Source organism: Martes martes (genome assembly GCF_963455335.1).
Source record: "Martes martes genome assembly, chromosome: X".
Lineage (NCBI taxonomy): Eukaryota > Metazoa > Chordata > Mammalia > Carnivora > Mustelidae > Martes > Martes martes.
The window spans coordinates 26,878,422-26,895,532 of NC_137897.1; the positions used below are offsets into that span (position 1 = coordinate 26,878,422).

Genomic DNA, 17,111 nt, shown 5'->3' on the forward strand with positions numbered 1-17,111 from the left:
GCAACTCATTTGGAATTTTAAGTAGATAACTTTAAGTTTATTCACAGCTTCTGGTCCAAGCAGAGGTCCCGTGCCTTGACTCTGCTTGCGCTCCATCAAATTCACCGATTAGACTTCTGATGAGAGCCAGCTTGTTAGGAAGTTACTTACATCTGTATTTTTCTTCAAGAAAATTGGGACTGGACTGCTTGATCTTCTGATATTATCATAAGACTTCTTCGTGAACATTCTGATATGCCTTTGAGCCTGGAAAAAGCTGCTTTTGCTGTGCATCCAGCTTGATAAATCTTCTAGCTACAGTCTCCATCCTGGCATGCAAGGCCCCAGACTCATAATCAGCACCAAAGCCATCCTTGTCTCATAGGAGACGATAGCAATAGATTCTGTCAAATCATCTGGGAGTTCAGTTGAAGAAGGCTTGGTGGACATACTGCGACCCTCTTTAACTTCTTCAAAGGAATTGGGACTAGAGTTGTGCAGCTTGGCAATTTCCTCTTCTATTTAAAGGCCCTCTTCCTTTTCTTCAGTTGTCTCAATGTGCATTTTACTTTGGCACTTTTCCTTCTCTTATTAGACTTTCTTGGACTTTTTGTGAGACAATGAATGGTTTTCTTCCAAAGGCTATGGACACTTTAGTAGAACTAAACCAGGGTTAAGGTTTCCAGAGAAGTCCTAGAGGTATAACTGCCTTGCCGGTCCTGATAGTTAATAGTGTTTGGACTAAAACTGTCAACAGGTAGATCTTGAGGCCCCCGGCCTGCTGGAGTGCTGGGGAAACTGGAATTAGAATTTATGATCTGGGGAGGACTGGAGCTGGGCAGGTGGATTGAAGGCAGTGGCAGAAGGGTAGGGATGACAGCGGCTGCAGGGGACAACAGGAGGCCTGGAGCAGATTTTTCACGGGTGGGATTTCAAATGATCACTTAATGATGGAGGCACTCGATCTGTCAGGTGAGATATTCAAGTTTTTTTATTCATTAAAGGATCAGTGAAATCTGAATCTCAAAGCTGTTTCTGAGGAGAACATGCGACATCTCTTCTAGAATATGAAGAGATTCTGAATGGCCAGTGCTGGCAGCATTCTGAGACAGATTTAGTGTGCTTGAGAGCACTGCCTAATGACCTTCTGTCTATTTCTGTCTATTTCACTGTATTGGGGCCAGTCTCTTCGAAGCACTTTAAAAACATAATCATTTAAAGTATATGAGAGGTCTTTAGGATTCAGATTGGCTACCTGTTGCAGAATTGTTCCAAGGGAGTTCTCATCTATCTTCCTTCCTTCCTTCCTTCCTTCCTTCCTTCTTTCTTTCTGACACCATGTTTTTGCAGTGGAGTCAGCAGCTCAGGTTTCTTGCAGGACTTCAGGACCAGTAAGTGAACCACCCTGTCCCTTATGTCACCACTGAGAAACACGGCTGCTGCCATGTGTCTTTTGACTCACATCTGCAAGATTTGTGGGGTTGACCCCTTCCTCTCAGACACTGCATCTGAAACAGCTTGAGGTGCTTTCCAAATCTGTACTCTTGTCCGTACATAGGGTCCGCCAGGTTTGATCACTTCCATGCTTTGGTCATGGCATCCCTTCACCTGGCTCATTTTTCCTCTTGTCATCTCATATGAGTCATTTTGTGGCACACACTGTACCTTTATTGTGTATAAATCCTGGGCAATTAAGCTGGCAGACGCCAGAGCTAGAGAACATTGGCTGGATGCAGTCACAGCTGCGCTGAGGGTGGTCTTTACGCACATTTGACCAACAAAAGTTAAAGGCATACACTTCATCAAGGGGATCCTTTTTTTTTTTCTTTTTTTCTTTTTCTTTTTTTTTTTTTTTTTTGGTAAGGAATTTTGACAAGCCCTTGGAGTTCTTGGAACTGAATTGAAGATAGAAAAGGAATTAAATTATTGTGGCTCTGGTAGGTCTTGAGTGCCCAGATCACCATCTCGGTAAGCTTTATAGGTAGCCATGTGATATTTTGCCCCAGCTGCCTCCACAACACCCTCTAGCACAGCCCCCATGTGGGCTCTAGCCTCCATGATGGCCTCGGCTCGTCCGGCTTCTGCAGCTGCTGCCTTAGCCACAGTCATCCCACTGTTCAGATACTGTCATATACCTGACTACCAATGTTTTTTAGATGGGAAAAAATACATATATATATATATATATACATATATATATGTATATATATATGTATATGTATATTTGTGTAATGTGATGAGGGAATGTTTTAGGACAAAAATATGTATCATTTATTTTAATTCCATTATGATGCACTTCAGAGACTTAAACTTCAACTTTTTGACTTTAACATAAATAAGAGAATTATTTTTCCATAGCCACTAGATCTTTACAGCAGGAAGTATCTCAGAATAGAGATATGCTTTGTTTTGTATAAAATTCAGGCTACAAAAGTTGTAACTCATACATTTTACAAATATATTTGGTATCTAAGATAATAAGCCTTGCCATAATTGATGCCACATGGATTGATCTACCTAGAAGATATTAAAATATGATAATACAGATGTAATTAAAGATGTAATTAAAGATGTAATTAAAGATAATACAAATGTAATTAGCACCATGAAAAATCCACCAATTTCTAGGAAGCTTGAAGACCTAGCCAATTTCTTAAAAACTGTCTACCCTACCATCTTTTCAAAAAGGGAGTACTGTGCATGAATCAGGAATAGGCAATAAACATTTTACTAACAGTATAAAAATGATCATGTACTCATATGCAGCTTGGTCACAAGAAAAGTTTTCAGTTTTTCTTCAGAAATGTCAATAAAAACACTACTGCTTTCAACATAACGTAACCAATTTTCATACTTTTTATAGTTTCACTCTCTGTTCCTTTTGAATGATGTTATTTTGTGGCAGAAGCCATACCACTGAAATAATAGTGCAAGATAAGCAAAGGAAACGTGCTAACATAAATCAATGAATTCAACAACATTAATGATTTAGTTATTACAACCAAGTATTTAGGATTTTTTTTCTGAAACATATTAGAGATTCTTTGAGTGAATTTCCTAGTGACCATGTCAGTACACATCAGGTAAAATGGTGTGTAACATATCTGTGAATGGATTCGTTGTGGGGAAAAAAAAATAGCTTCAGAGAAAATCTGACCCCTTATAGCAATAAGCTACACTATCTGCCTGATTTGAAGATAAAGATATAAAAGGCCAAATTGTGGGATGTTGATTGCATCCCTTCAATCCCACTGGAGATGGGAGTCAAGCATGGGAAAGATACACTCAAAGTGAAGCACCATCTTCATAAATGAAAGGAAATGTACTGAGACTTCTAAATAGATACAGCATCATCTCCCTGGTGTCCGGTGAAGTAGCATCTTAGGTTTGTAATCTCATAGACTGATGATTACAATTTATTAATTTTAGTAGGATATCCTATTAAACAAATCCAAATAAAGACCTCCATACACTAGATTCCTTTAGATTATTAATTTTATAGAAATTCCAAAATATACTAATGTGATAAACTTTACACTATAGTTCTTTTTTCACTATATGAATAAGTCACAAAAAAACTAATAATACAGGGATGCCTGGGTGGCTCAGTTGGTTAAGCCGCTGCCTTTGGCTCAGGTCATGATCCCAGGGTACTGGGATCGAGTCCCGCATTGGGCTCCTTGCTCAGCGGGGAGCCTGCTTCTCTCGCTGCCTCTGCCTGCCTCTCTGCCTGCTTGTGTGTACTCTCTCTCTCTGGCAAATAAATAAAATCCTAAAAAAAAAACTTAAAAAAAAAACTAATAATACACCTAGATACATAGTCAACCTATTAAGAAAATTATTTGAAGAAGGGTCTTTTGTATTCTAATAATAATAATAGATAATTTTGATAATTCATTAAAGGCTTATAACTCAGCCAATTCAATATTTTAACTTGCAGTTAATGAAAGTCTTTAATGCATTTATTCATCCATCATGAATCTGTCTAAACAACAAATACATACTGAACACACACTGTGTGACAAAAATGAACAGGATGAAAGAAGTTATGGGCTGGTAATGCTGCTGTAAACACTGGGGTATATGTGCCACTTGGAGTCAGTATTTTTGTGTCCCTTGGGTAAATACCTAGCAGTGCAATTGTTGGGCAGTTCTATTTTTAACATTCTGAGGAACCTCTATACTGTTTTCCAGAATGGCTGTACCAGCTTGCATTCCCACCAACACTGTAAGAGTTTCTCCACATCCTCACCAACATCTGTTGTCTCTTGTGTTGTTAATTTTAGCCATTCTGACAGGTGTGAGGTGGCATCACATCCTGGTTTTGATTTGTGTTTCCCTGATGATAAAGGATGTTGAGCATCTTTTCACATGTCAGTTAGCTACCTGGATGTCTTCTTTGGAGAAATATTTGTTCATGTCTTCTACCCATTTCTTAACTGCATTATTTGTTTTTTGGGTGTTGAGCTGGTAAGTTTTTTATAGATCGTGGCTACTGACCCTTTATCAGATATGTAATTTGCAAACATCTTCTTCCATTCCATAGGTTACCTTTTAGTTTTGTTGATTGTTTCCTTTGTCATGCAGAAGCTTTTTATTTTGATGAAGTCCCAATAGTTCATTTTGCTTTTGCTTCCCTGGCCTCCAGAGTTGTGTGTAGTAAGAAGCTGCCAAGGGCAAGGTCAAAGAGGCTGCTGCCTGTGTTCTCCTCTAGGATTTTGATGGTTTCCTGTCTCATATATAGGTCTCAGCCATCAAAAAGAATGAAATCTTGCCATTTTCAGTGATATGGACAGAGCTAGAGTGTATTATGCTAAGCAAAATAAGTCAGTCAGAGAAAGATAAATACCATATGATCTCACTCACATGTGAGATTTAAGAAACGAAACAGATGAAGGTAGGGGAAGGGGAAAAAAGAGACAGGGAAGCAAACCATAAGAGACTCTTAACTATAGAGAACAAACTGAGGGTTGATGCAGGGAGGTGGGTGGAGGATGAACTAAATGAATGATGGGTATTAAGGGGGGGGCACTTATTACAATTACCACTGGGTGGTAAGTGATGAATCACTAAATTCTACACCTAAAACCAATTTTACCATACATGTTAACTAACTAGAATTTAAATGAAGACTTGAAATATAAAGAAGTTATTAGCTGAACTGTGTCTCCTTTTTTTTGAGTCTACACTTTTATTTAGAAATATATCTTAGTGAGAGAAGATGTTAGTTGAAGGATGCATTATAGCGTTATACACACTGTAGTTTCAGTGAATTAAAAGTATAACTATTCCCATACGATTCTACACACACATTTACAAAGACTTGTATCTTAATGAAAGAAGATGTTAATTGAAGGACACATAATATGCATTGTAGTATCAATGAGTTCAGCACAAAACTATTCTAATATGTATCTATACTTACACTTTGAAACATTTATATCTTTTTCTAAGTTTATATTTAAACTCTAGTTAACATACAGTATAATATTAGTTTCAGGTGTATAATATAGTGATTTAACACTTCCATACATCACCCTGTGCTTATCACAACAACAAGAGCACTCCTTAATCCCTATCACCTATTATATCCATCCCCTTACTCCCCTCCCCTCTGGTAATCATCAGCTTGCTCTCTACAGTTAAGAGTCTGTTTCCTAGTTTACCACTCTCATTTTTCCTTCTATGATCATTTGTTTTGCTTTTTAAATTCAATACATGAGTGAAATCATATGGAATTCATCTTTCTCTGACTGACTTATTTCACTTAACATAATATTCACTAGCTCCATCCATGTCATCCGAAACTGCAAGATTTTATTCTTTTTGATGGCTAAGTAATATTCCATTGTGTGTGTGTGTGTGTGTGTGTGTGTGTGTACAACCCACATCTTCTTTATCTATTCTTCATTTAATGGACATTTGAACTGTGTATGCTTAAAATTCATATACTGAACGGGTGCCTGGGTGGCTCAGTCAGTTAAGCATCTGCCTTCAGCTCAGATCATGATCACAGGGTCCTGGGATCAAGCCCCAAGTCGGGCTCCCTGCTCATCGGGGAGCCTGCTTCTACCTATGCCTGCTGCTCCCCTGTTTATCTCTCTCTCATGTAAGTAAGTAAGTAAATAAATATATAAACAAATACAATCTTTTTAAACATTTCATAAGATGAAGCCCTATCCCCCTCTACTATAGAATGTGACTGTATTAGGTGACAGGGCCTTTATAGTTAGGATTTTTACACAGGGATTTTAAGTTAAAATGAGGTTATTAGGGTGGGACCCAATCTAATCTGACAGGTATCCTTATAAGAGGAATTCTGGACACAGAGAAAGATACCAGGGACGTGTGGGCAAACAGGAGAGACCATATGAAGACACAGTGAGAAGACAGCCATCTGTAAGCCAAGGAGAAAGGCTCCAGAAGGAATGAAACGTGCCAATACCTTGATCTTTTACTTCAAGGCTCCAGAACTATGAAAAAAAATTTCTGTTATCCAGGTTACCCAGTCTTCGGTATTTTGTTATGGCAGCCCTAACAAACTAACATAAAAGATATATTTAAGAGGGACTGATTCCATGGCATTAGAAAATATCTCACAGGGGTGCCTGGGTGGCTCAGTGGGTTAAAGCCTCTGCCTTCGGCTCAGGTCATGATCTCAGGGTCCTGGGATCGAGCTCCGCATCAGGCTCTCTGCTCAGCGGGAAGCCTGCTTCCTCCTTTCTCTCTCTCTCTCTCTGCCTGCCTCTCTGCCTACTTGTGATCTCTATCTGTCAAAATAAATAAATAAAATCTTAAAAAAATATCTCACAAAACTTGAGTTGTTGAAAGTAAAGATCTATTTATTACAGTGGGAAAATTTTAGAAAATACATTTCAATTACTGAATTAAAATGACTTAAAATTATTTAAATAGAAAATCTTTAATAACTTATTGTGATTCAACTTCCCAAATACATAAATGCTATCACTCTGTAATTTTGTGTTTTATGTGGGGAAGATACAAATATTTTGAGCTAAACAGCTTAGATTTATGTGTTAGGCCAGTCAATTGCTTGGATTACCAACATGTGTATGTCTTCACAAATTACAAAAATAAAAACATTTTTTAAAGATTTATTTATGTTAAAGAGAGAGCAAGCACAGGCAGGCGTAGGGAAGAGCAGAGCCTGAGGGACAAGTAGACTCTACACTGAAGCAGATTCCGACACACAGGGCTCGATCTCATCACCCTGAGATCATGACCTGAGCTGAAATCAAGAATTGGATGCTCAACCAAGTGAGCCACCCAGGTGCCCCACAGGAAAAAAAAAAAAAATTGAACACATCACTCTCTTGTAATGATTCTGACAATTCTTTGAAGGTCTTTTAAATTATCCCACATCCCCCCAAAATCAAGTGACTTTTCAGAAATTCATGGCTAAATCACTTCCTCTCTCCCTAAGAAAACAATCATGCCAACCCCTGTTAAGAATTGCTACAAATATTAAGCAAGATTTTATATTGGAAAACAGTTTTAATTTGAACTGAGTCATACAAGTGTTAGTAGCTATTTACATTTTGTTTTATCATTGTGTTTATTTCAAATCTTCCAAGAACCAGCAAGCGTCATCTATTTTACTCTACTCACTCTAGAAAGGTACTTATTAAATCTTTACAACTAGTTGTTTAGACTTCAAGTATATTCTTCTTTAAAGATTTCCAACACAAGAGAGTATAACTATCCTTTATTAACACATTCTGCTGCTTAAGCCTATATTACCCTCAGAAAACCCTCAATGAACTGAATCTAAGTCACTTCTGTTAGAATGTGGGCAGGATGCTTTTTACTCATCTCAGTAAAATTAGATAAGTGAATTAGAAATTGCTTGCTCATATATTGTACATGTCAGCCCACAGGTAGATTTTTGTAATGCCATATGCACAAATATAAATAGACATACACAGTGCTCGAATTTATGGATTTATCTGGTTATTACTTAGAAACGCTGGCCCTAATTTAAATTACAAAGAATAGAGCTAAGCAATTGGAAGATTATCAGTCAGCTCTATAATCACTCAAAGACACTGGTTCCTAACATTGCCTAAAGGGATGTAACAAGTCTAAGAGATTGGATCAAATGGGACTGACAGAAAGCTAAATAATTTTTGTAGAGCATCACTGTATTAGGATTAGAAACCTCTTCTCTAGAGAAAGAAAATATTTCTCTGAGTTTCTATTTAAGTATATGAATCCTTTGAGCTTTTAGAAGTAATGCACATTTTTGTAATGCTATGTAAACATTATGTACATAAATGAAAATGAATTATAACATCTCGTGAAGTGATAAGAAGAAATTAATTTTTATTTATGTTCTCATTTTGTCTCAGCAGTAAGAGAAGCTAAAGGTCCGTTCACTTACTCTAACACACTTTCATGGGCTAAATCACAACTCCATTATCATTTGTGCTTAGATGCACAACAGGGAAGCCTTCCCCCTCCCATTTAATTTTATTCCATATCATTATACAAGCCAAGGACATTTCTCATTTGAGTTCCTTTGTTTGGTTGAGTTGGTTTTTCAAAGCAAAAGTGAGAAGTACCTATCAGAGGAACATTTGGATAAAGGCAAGTGAGGAAAATTTGACAAGCCTGGAAGGTAAAACTTAAGTATCTTGACCCTTGAATTTATTGAGGCCAGGGATAGAATGTGAGAGAGCTGAACTGTGGCCATCAAGACTGGCATGAAGAGATAAAGTGGTCCCAGGAGTATGTCCACTAAGAAAGGAACAATTATGTGCCATAGACCACACAACACAACAGCAACTGGGATTTACACGAAAGGGAGACAGCAGGCAGCCCATCTCATTTTATTTTAGTTTCAGACCTTGGGATATACTCCCCAGCTAAATGACTTTTATGTGTAATGGTGTAATGAGCCTCTTGAAAATTAACATTTTTTTATTTTTTTCCTACTTTATAAACATAGAAGAGTTAAAAAGGATAAGCAAATTCACCTTACTGATGGTAACGTGGAAATAACATCAAGTAACTCATTGAAAGAAACGAAAATAACACCAATCATGAGGCTAGAAACGGGGCAGAGTACTACTGAGTACTGTTTAGCCAATTCTATGATTCTTTTCTCAATTTCACATGTTTCTACAAACTGCTAACCAAAGCAGCATATTATAAAATGGCACGCCTTATATCTTTGCTAATATATGGCCCAGTGTGGAAAAACGTGTCCTGATGTGCTGGGAAACACTTATTGTAGATTTCTCTGAAATTCTCATTCTTACTTCTGTTTAAATGATCCTGCAGTCCCTCTGGACTGAACTCAAAGGACCTGTGAAGGAACGCTGGCCACTTGTAAAGGTGTGTTTTACAGGTGACACCTGGTCATGAGGATGAGTTAAGTAACTCATTTAAGGCCACGGAGGCCCCAGGATTGAGTTTCAGGGATCTGACCTCACATCTGTCTGGCTACAAGCCTGTGTTCTTTCATGATGTCATTTACTGAGGGGAACATGCAGCATTAAGTTTGCCTCGTAATGGGTGCTACAGAACTGAGCGAGACGTACAGATGCTGAATCCTTTTTGAGTATTTTCATATTTAATTTTGGCAGAAGTTTGACTAGATTTAACCACACATTTTTAACAAGGATTTGAAGCTTAATGTTATAATTTCATCTAAGAATATTTTTGACATTTACCTCCTATTGCTTAAAGTATTTTTAAAAAATCAGAGAATACTTACACTCCCAGATCAAGAACATGTGCTCTTTCGCAGTCTTATTTTTCAAAGGTAAATATGACTGTCTGATTCATTAATGAAATTTTGTCTTGGTGATTATGTTAAAAAACATAGTGAGATTTTTAACTTAAAGAAGCATGCTCCCCTGTGCCATTACAGTCAGTTCTATATATTATTTATGAGCTTATAAAGTGCTAATGAATAAATCCTGAAAGGCCCAGTTGTTGATGCTGTTATTATTTGCAGGCTATTATTTAATGTTCTGTGGCAGCTTAATCAACTCTGTACTCCCCAGATCCCACCAGTCTATTCAATTGGGATACCAGAAAATCAAGAGCAGGAGTCCTAAAGAGCGTTCCAGCATGAGAGCGTCCTTCCTAGCATCCATTGCATTCCTAGGCATTCTTTGGTAGTTTAAAGGTTTTACTGTTCCTGATTGTTTTATGCCTCATGGTCTCTGGACTTCTTGGGGCGGGGGGAGCTCCCTACCACTGTGATTAATGCAACACATGAATTTCACATAGTACAAAAATGTCTCAAAGCTCAATACCACCACTATAGTTATTAATACAGGGATTTTTCTCCTAAGTATTGTCTTAGAACCTGTTTTTCTTTCTCCATCATTAAATACCTGCCTACCAGTCATTTATGGCAACAAGAGAGCTGTTTATGGTAAATGTGAGGAGCCACAGGAGATGAGAATCACATGTGAAGCCCTGTCTTCCCCACCTAGAATCTTAGATCTTTACTACTTACAGTGGGCATTAACAGTATAGCAGCATCTCTGAATGTGCCCACCTGGTGCATATCACCAGGCCTAAAGTAGATTGCCTGGATTCTTGTCCCAGTTCTACTGTTGCCCAACTCAGTAATACCTCTAAGCAAATACTTTATCTTGTTACGATTTAGATTTCCCACTAGTGAAAGAGAAATGTTAGTATCTGGCCTGGTACCCCTCCTGGCCAGGTCAACAAATGTGAAAATGCTCTGAAAACTGTGATAAATTATTGAGATGCTTGTGACTGGTAAATATTTAGAGCTTAGTTGGTGGAAAATTAGCTTTTGTTTCCAGATGTGATAAGTCTACAGTATAACATAATTTTAATATAGGATATAACAAAACATTTCAGCATGACACGAAGATGACTATTTTTTCATATTTTACCTACAGTTTATTATGTCTTATATTTTATACAAGAGTTGAAAATCTTTGACCTAAATTCTAAACAAGGAACACAATCCATTATTTGTCCTATTTATAATCGGATGAGTGAAAAACAGATATCCCTCTATGCCTCATTCTATGCACTGAACTATTCCATCTATAAGGAATCGCAAATTCTAATGTTTATGCATAATAAAATGTATAAAATAATCTAGGTATAAGAGAATGGGGAATAATGGGGATTGTAGCTAAATGGAGAGTTCATGCTAAAGATGGGAGAGCTATCTAATTCTTACTGAGGTTAACAGGAGAATAGGCAAAGGATCACCAGAACAGTTGCTTTTTTCCACAGAAGCTAGATATTTAAAGTTTCATATCACATTTCCTAAACATTAAGTACAATATGTACTAAAAAGAATTTTATTTGAATATACTTGAAATTTTATTTTATTTGTTGAATATTTTATTTACTTATTTGAGAAAGTGAGAGAAAAAAAGCACAGGAGCAGGGGCAGAGGAACAGAGAGAAGCAGGCTCCCCTCTGAGCAAAGAGCCCAACTCGGGGCTCGATACCAGGACCCTGGGATCATGACCTGAGCTGAAAGCAGACACTTAACTGACTGAGCCACACAGGCGCCCTGAATGTACTTATAAATTTAGGTGCCAAACACAAATTCCTAGAAAGACACAAATTACTCAAACTGACAAAAAAAAAAAAAAAAGAAAAGAAAAAGAAAAAGAAAGAAAGAAAAGAAAAGAAAAGAAAAAGAAAGAAAAGAAAATCTGGAAAATGTTGACGAAATCTGAATTTGGAAATGAGAAATGGAAACTCTTATTTAAATATATTTAATCTTTCATTTAAAACTTCTCCAACAAAGAAAATTCCTGGTACAAATGGCAAGTTCTGAAGCCTGTACAATCAGGCACTTAAACCTAGCAACCTCTTACAAGGAAAACAATAGGCCAATCTCTTTCATGGACCCAACGGCAAAATTCTAAATTAAATGTTAGCAAATATTAGGAAAGAGATCTAGCAACAAACAAAAAAGATTATACATATTATCTATGTTTGGTTTACGTCAGGAATGCAAGGCTATTTTAACTCTAGAAAATGAAGCAGTGTGACTTCACATTAAAGAAGAAAACTAATATGATCATTTCAAGTGATCCTGAAAAAAATGTTTGCTAAAATTCAGCACCCAGTAATGATTAGGCCTTTTAGAATATTAGGAATAAAAGGCATCTACAACAAACCTATAAGAGATATACTTTATGGTGATTTACTAGAAACCTCACCTCTGAGACCTAAAATGAGAAACAATCAACAATAATCTCATTGTACTAGACTATACAGCATAATAAGGCAAGAAAAACTGATTAAATGAGCAATGATTGAAAAGGGAGAAGCAAAACAGTAATTACAAACAACCTTATATGTACAGCTGAGTGATGTGACAGATAAACTATTCAAATTGTGAGCATGATCTCTGGATACAAAGCTAAGAAAAATCAAGTTGTATTTCTCCCTATCAGCAAAAGACAAACAGAAAATGAAATTTTGAAAAGATACCATTCACAACAGCAAAAATATAAAAAAATATCAAATAAAGGAACAAATCTCATAAAAGGTCTAAGACCCACTATCCTGGAAACAATAAAACATTATTGGAAGAACACAAAGGCCTAAATAAAGGCTTTCCATATTCATGAACTGAAAAGTTTTACATAATAAAGATGTTAATTTACCACAAATTAATCCATACAGTCAATAAACCCCAATTAAGATCATAGCAGGTTTTGAGGTGGGGCAGAGGAGCTGATTCTAAAATCTATATGGAAATGTGAATAAACAAAAATAGCCCAGTTAGTCTCTTAAAGGGAGAAAACAAACGTGAGTGGTTTACATTAACAAAGATAGATTTAGAGTTTCCCTCAGCTTGACTAAACTTTGGCTATAGACCCCTGCTTTTTCTTAGAGCACTTACTTTAGGGAATTTGCAATTGTAAATTTTTCTCTACCCCTTTGAGATGTAAATCTACAACTCAAGAATGTCTTTCTCCAGGACCTGACATCCATCCCTTTGAAATGTAATTATCAAGAAAGATAGTGCCCCGGAGTCCCAAACTCTGAGAGAGTAGGAGCCTAACTCTGATAAGGGACGATTAGCAAACAAAGATGGCATAATCACATTGACTACCCAACCCCACAAAGGTCCTCTAGTACTTTTACGCCCACTCATTCCAGCACTTATAAACTCGTCCACTGTGTTTCTTCAGGGCAACTGACTTCAATCTCTTCCCTATTACAGCAGTCTTGATCCCTAATGCAATAGTCTTGAATAAATTCCATCTTGCCCATTTTACCAACTGTTTCAATTTTTCTTTTACAATACTATCAGTTATCAGAATTTATCATAAAGCCATAGTAATTAAAACAATGTGGTATTGGCATAACTACAGGGAAATGTACAAATGAAACTGGATTGGAGTCCATAAAGTGACTCATATATGTATAAGCATTTTATTAAAAGTGACAGTGCAGAACATTAAGCATGGTCTTTGCAATAAATCATGCTACTTTAGGTTGATCTAAATGGGAAAAAAAAAAAAAAACGGACATTCATTCCTTCCTCACACCAGAAATACTAGATGGATTGTAATATGATAGGTAAAGCAATTAAGTCCCGGGGGCGCCTGGGTGGCTCAGTGGGTTAAAGCCTTTGCCTTTGGCTCCAGTCATGATCCCAGGGTCTTGGGATGGAGCCCCACATTAGGCTCTCTGCTCAGCAGGGAGCCTGCTTCCCCCTCTCTCTCTGCCTGCCTCTTTGCCTACTTGTGATCTCTGTCAAATAAAATAAATAAAACCTTTAAAAAAAAACCTCTTTAGGGGCACCTGGGTGGCTCAATGGGTTAAGCCTCTGACTCCGGCTCAGGTCATGATCTCAGGGTCCTGGGATCGAGCCCCGAATCGGGTTCTCTGTTCAGCGGGGAGCCTGCTTCCCTCTCTCTCTCTGCCTGCCTCTCTGCCTACTTGTGATCTCGCTCTCTGTCAAATAAATAAATAAAATCATTTTTAAAAAAGCAGTTAAGTACCTATATGACAATTCAGGAGAATATATTTTGGGTCACAGAGTAGAAAAATTTATTTTTAAACTCAGGACAAAAATACAATAACCATAACAGAAAATACTTAAGTGGAGAATACTGAACATAAAACCTCTGTGTATTAAAAAAGATATCATTAAAAAGTAAAAGGACAAAGCACCTCATAAAAGAAAAAAAAAAGAAATTGTAATCTAGATATCAACAAAGGATTAAAATCCTGAATACATATTTTTAAATAACTTCAACAAGTCACTAAGAGAAATACACATATTCCAACAAACAGGCATTTCAAAAAATAGGTATTTCTTTTTTTTTTAGATTTTATTTATTTATTTGACAGACAGAGATCACAAGTAGGCAGAGAGGCAGGCAGAGAGGGTGGGGGGAGCAGGCTCCCTGCTGAGCAGAGAGCCCGATGTGGGGCTTGATCCCAGGACCCTGAGATCACGACCCAGCCGAAGGTAGAGGCCTCAACCCACTGAGCCACCCAGGCACTCCAATAGGTATTTCTTTTTTTTTTTTTTTTTCCAATAGGTATTTCTAACAGCCAATGAAACAACTGTCATTGTGTGTTTAATCCCATTAGTCATCACTACATGCAAACGTTCACAAGAGATACTGTTAGAAAACAACCATCAAGGCTCACATAAACAATCTGACAATATCAAGTACTGATGAGGGTGTGAAGCAATTTGTACTTTATCCACTACTGATGAGAGGATATAAATTTATGCATCAACTTAGGAAAACTCTTCTGTATTGCCTGTAAAGCTAAATATGCATATACCCAGTAATTCAGCAATTTCAATCTTAGGTATATACTCAATACAAAAGCATACATACATTCATGAAAATATATGTACAATTATGTTCACAGCAGTGTGATTCATAATGATCCCAAACTGGAACCAGCTCAAATTTTCTCAACAGTAGAATATATAATTAAATTGCATATTCACAGGAAGGAATACTATCCAGCCATAAAAATTAATAAACAAATGAAATATGCATCATGAATGCAACTCACAAACATATCATTGAGTGAAAAAAAAGTCAGTTACAAAACTATATTATGCAACTGCATTTACATTAGGTTAAAAATAAAATTACTTTGAGGCATTATAAATCAGGATAAAGGTTAACTTTGAGAAGGTGTGAAAAGTTTATGACTATGACAGAGTTTGCTAGGGCTGTCTCAATTGTTGCCAACATATTATCTTTTTATTTGATGTGGAACTACAGATATCTTACCTTTGTGGAGTCTTGACCTAAAATTATGATTTGTGTACTTTTCCGGGTGCTCTCATCAAATAAATTTTTAATTGTGCCATAATATAAAGTTTAGGGTTTTTCTGGGAGCCAAAAAGGCCAGAATTGTCTTTAGATCATATCAGAACTATATTCATAAAGAATACCATTACTCTAATATATTCATATATATATATACTTACAGTCATAAAGATTATTATTATTCTATTATACTTGCATGTATTTCCCCTGTAATAATTTTCTCAAGGTCACATAGTAATTTTCTTCTGTGAAATTGAGAGATTAGGACAAATCACACAGATCTGGATACCAGTCCCAGCTCTGCCACTTGAAATCTGCATAAACTTGGATTTAACTCCATTATGCATTGACTTTTTCATTTTTGAAACAGGGAGAGTATTACAAAGTATATAAAATTTTTGGAAAATGAGCACACAAAAGTGCTAATAATTATAATTATTGCTTCATTGGCAACAATTGTTGACACTTGGCTTAGTGAAATTATTTCCATTAGATTTAAAAAAATTAAACATGCTTTTTATTTACCAAGTATAGAATTAGAAACTAGAAACATAAAAATATTTTCATCTGTATTCTTCTTCATAAATAATCTCTATTTCTCAGTCCCATAGGCTTTAACACTCCCTAGACTTTTTCCCTCCCCAAATTATACCAAAGGTATATACTATAAGTATTTTTTTGAAGATTTTATTTATTTATTTGACAGAGAGAGATCACAAGTAGGCAGAGAGGCAGGCAGAGAGAGAGAAGGGAGGAAGCAGGCTCCCTGCTGAGCAGAGAGCCCGATGTGGGGCTCGATCCCAGGACCCTGGGATCATGACCTGAGCCGAAGGCGGAGGCTTTAACCCACTGAGACACCCAGGTGCCCCAACTATAAGTATTTTTAATTGGATTCCCCATTTTCAAGGCATGATAGAGAAGAAGACATTAGAGCCTTTCTGAACAGCTACCTTTTTGTAGACTATTTTCCTTTTAAACAAGAAAGACATAATTATGATATGAAGTGGCTCAAAAAAAGGGAGTGGTGATGTAGAAAAAACAGCCTATAGAGAAAAATTTGAACTGAGTTTTCTACATGAAGTAATTTTCAAAGCAGGTGACAAACATGACTTTTCTGAATAAGAGGAATAGCTTATATAAGTACAGTGACAGAGAGAGTATCAGAAATGGCTTATAGAAATAGAATATAGGTCAAGGGATATGTGGGAGCTAACAGAAGACACGTATTGAAAGGCAGGTGGGGGTCAGGTAATAAAAACCACTGGAGGCCTAAGTGATCAGACTGTGTAAAGAATGGAAAGCAACTAAGGATTTTAAGCAAAGGAGAAACTGTAATAAACGGCTTTTGAGAGCCCACACTGACTTTAATACAGAAATTGGATTAAGGAAAGGTGAAAATTCAAGCAAGGACTGGAAATAAGATGAAACAATGAACATGAGAGCCAATGAACAAATTCTGTGACTGATGGCGTGCAGAGGGCTCAGAGGGAAAGGAAATGGAGGAGTTGGGAATGATTCCAGGGTTCTGGTACAGGTGTCATGGTGAACGTCTATATAATAACAAAAGTGGGGAAGTCAGCAAAGGAAGCGAGTTTAGAGGGAAGTAGGACTCAAGGAGTTAAGTTTCACCTTGTTAAGCCTGAGATGCATTTTGGCCTTCAAGTTGGGATAGAAGAAATTGGGATAGAAATAAATTGGATAGAAGAAATTGGGCTCAGGAAAGAAATCTGGGCAGAAGACACCCAGGCTTATCAGCTTTAGCTTATTTTTGATAGAGTCTTCTGAAGGAACGGAGAGAAAAGCCTTCTTCATACAAGACTACACATGTCTCTTATC

At 36.9% G+C, this 17,111-nt stretch overlaps 1 protein-coding gene and 1 pseudogene across 3 annotated transcripts in view; both read right to left on the minus strand.

Moving 5' to 3' along the window:
* Positions 1-17,111, minus strand: part of DMD (dystrophin) — a 2,068,501-nt gene that overhangs the window by 1,436,590 nt on the left and 614,800 nt on the right. The gene's annotated exons all lie outside the window — the stretch shown is intronic.
* On the minus strand, positions 38-2,088 carry LOC308336968 (RNA polymerase II elongation factor ELL2-like; annotated as a pseudogene). The gene is made up of 2 exons: positions 2,032-2,088; positions 38-1,985 (listed from the first exon to the last, which is right to left on the minus strand). The product of its transcript is annotated as an RNA polymerase II elongation factor ELL2-like (transcript).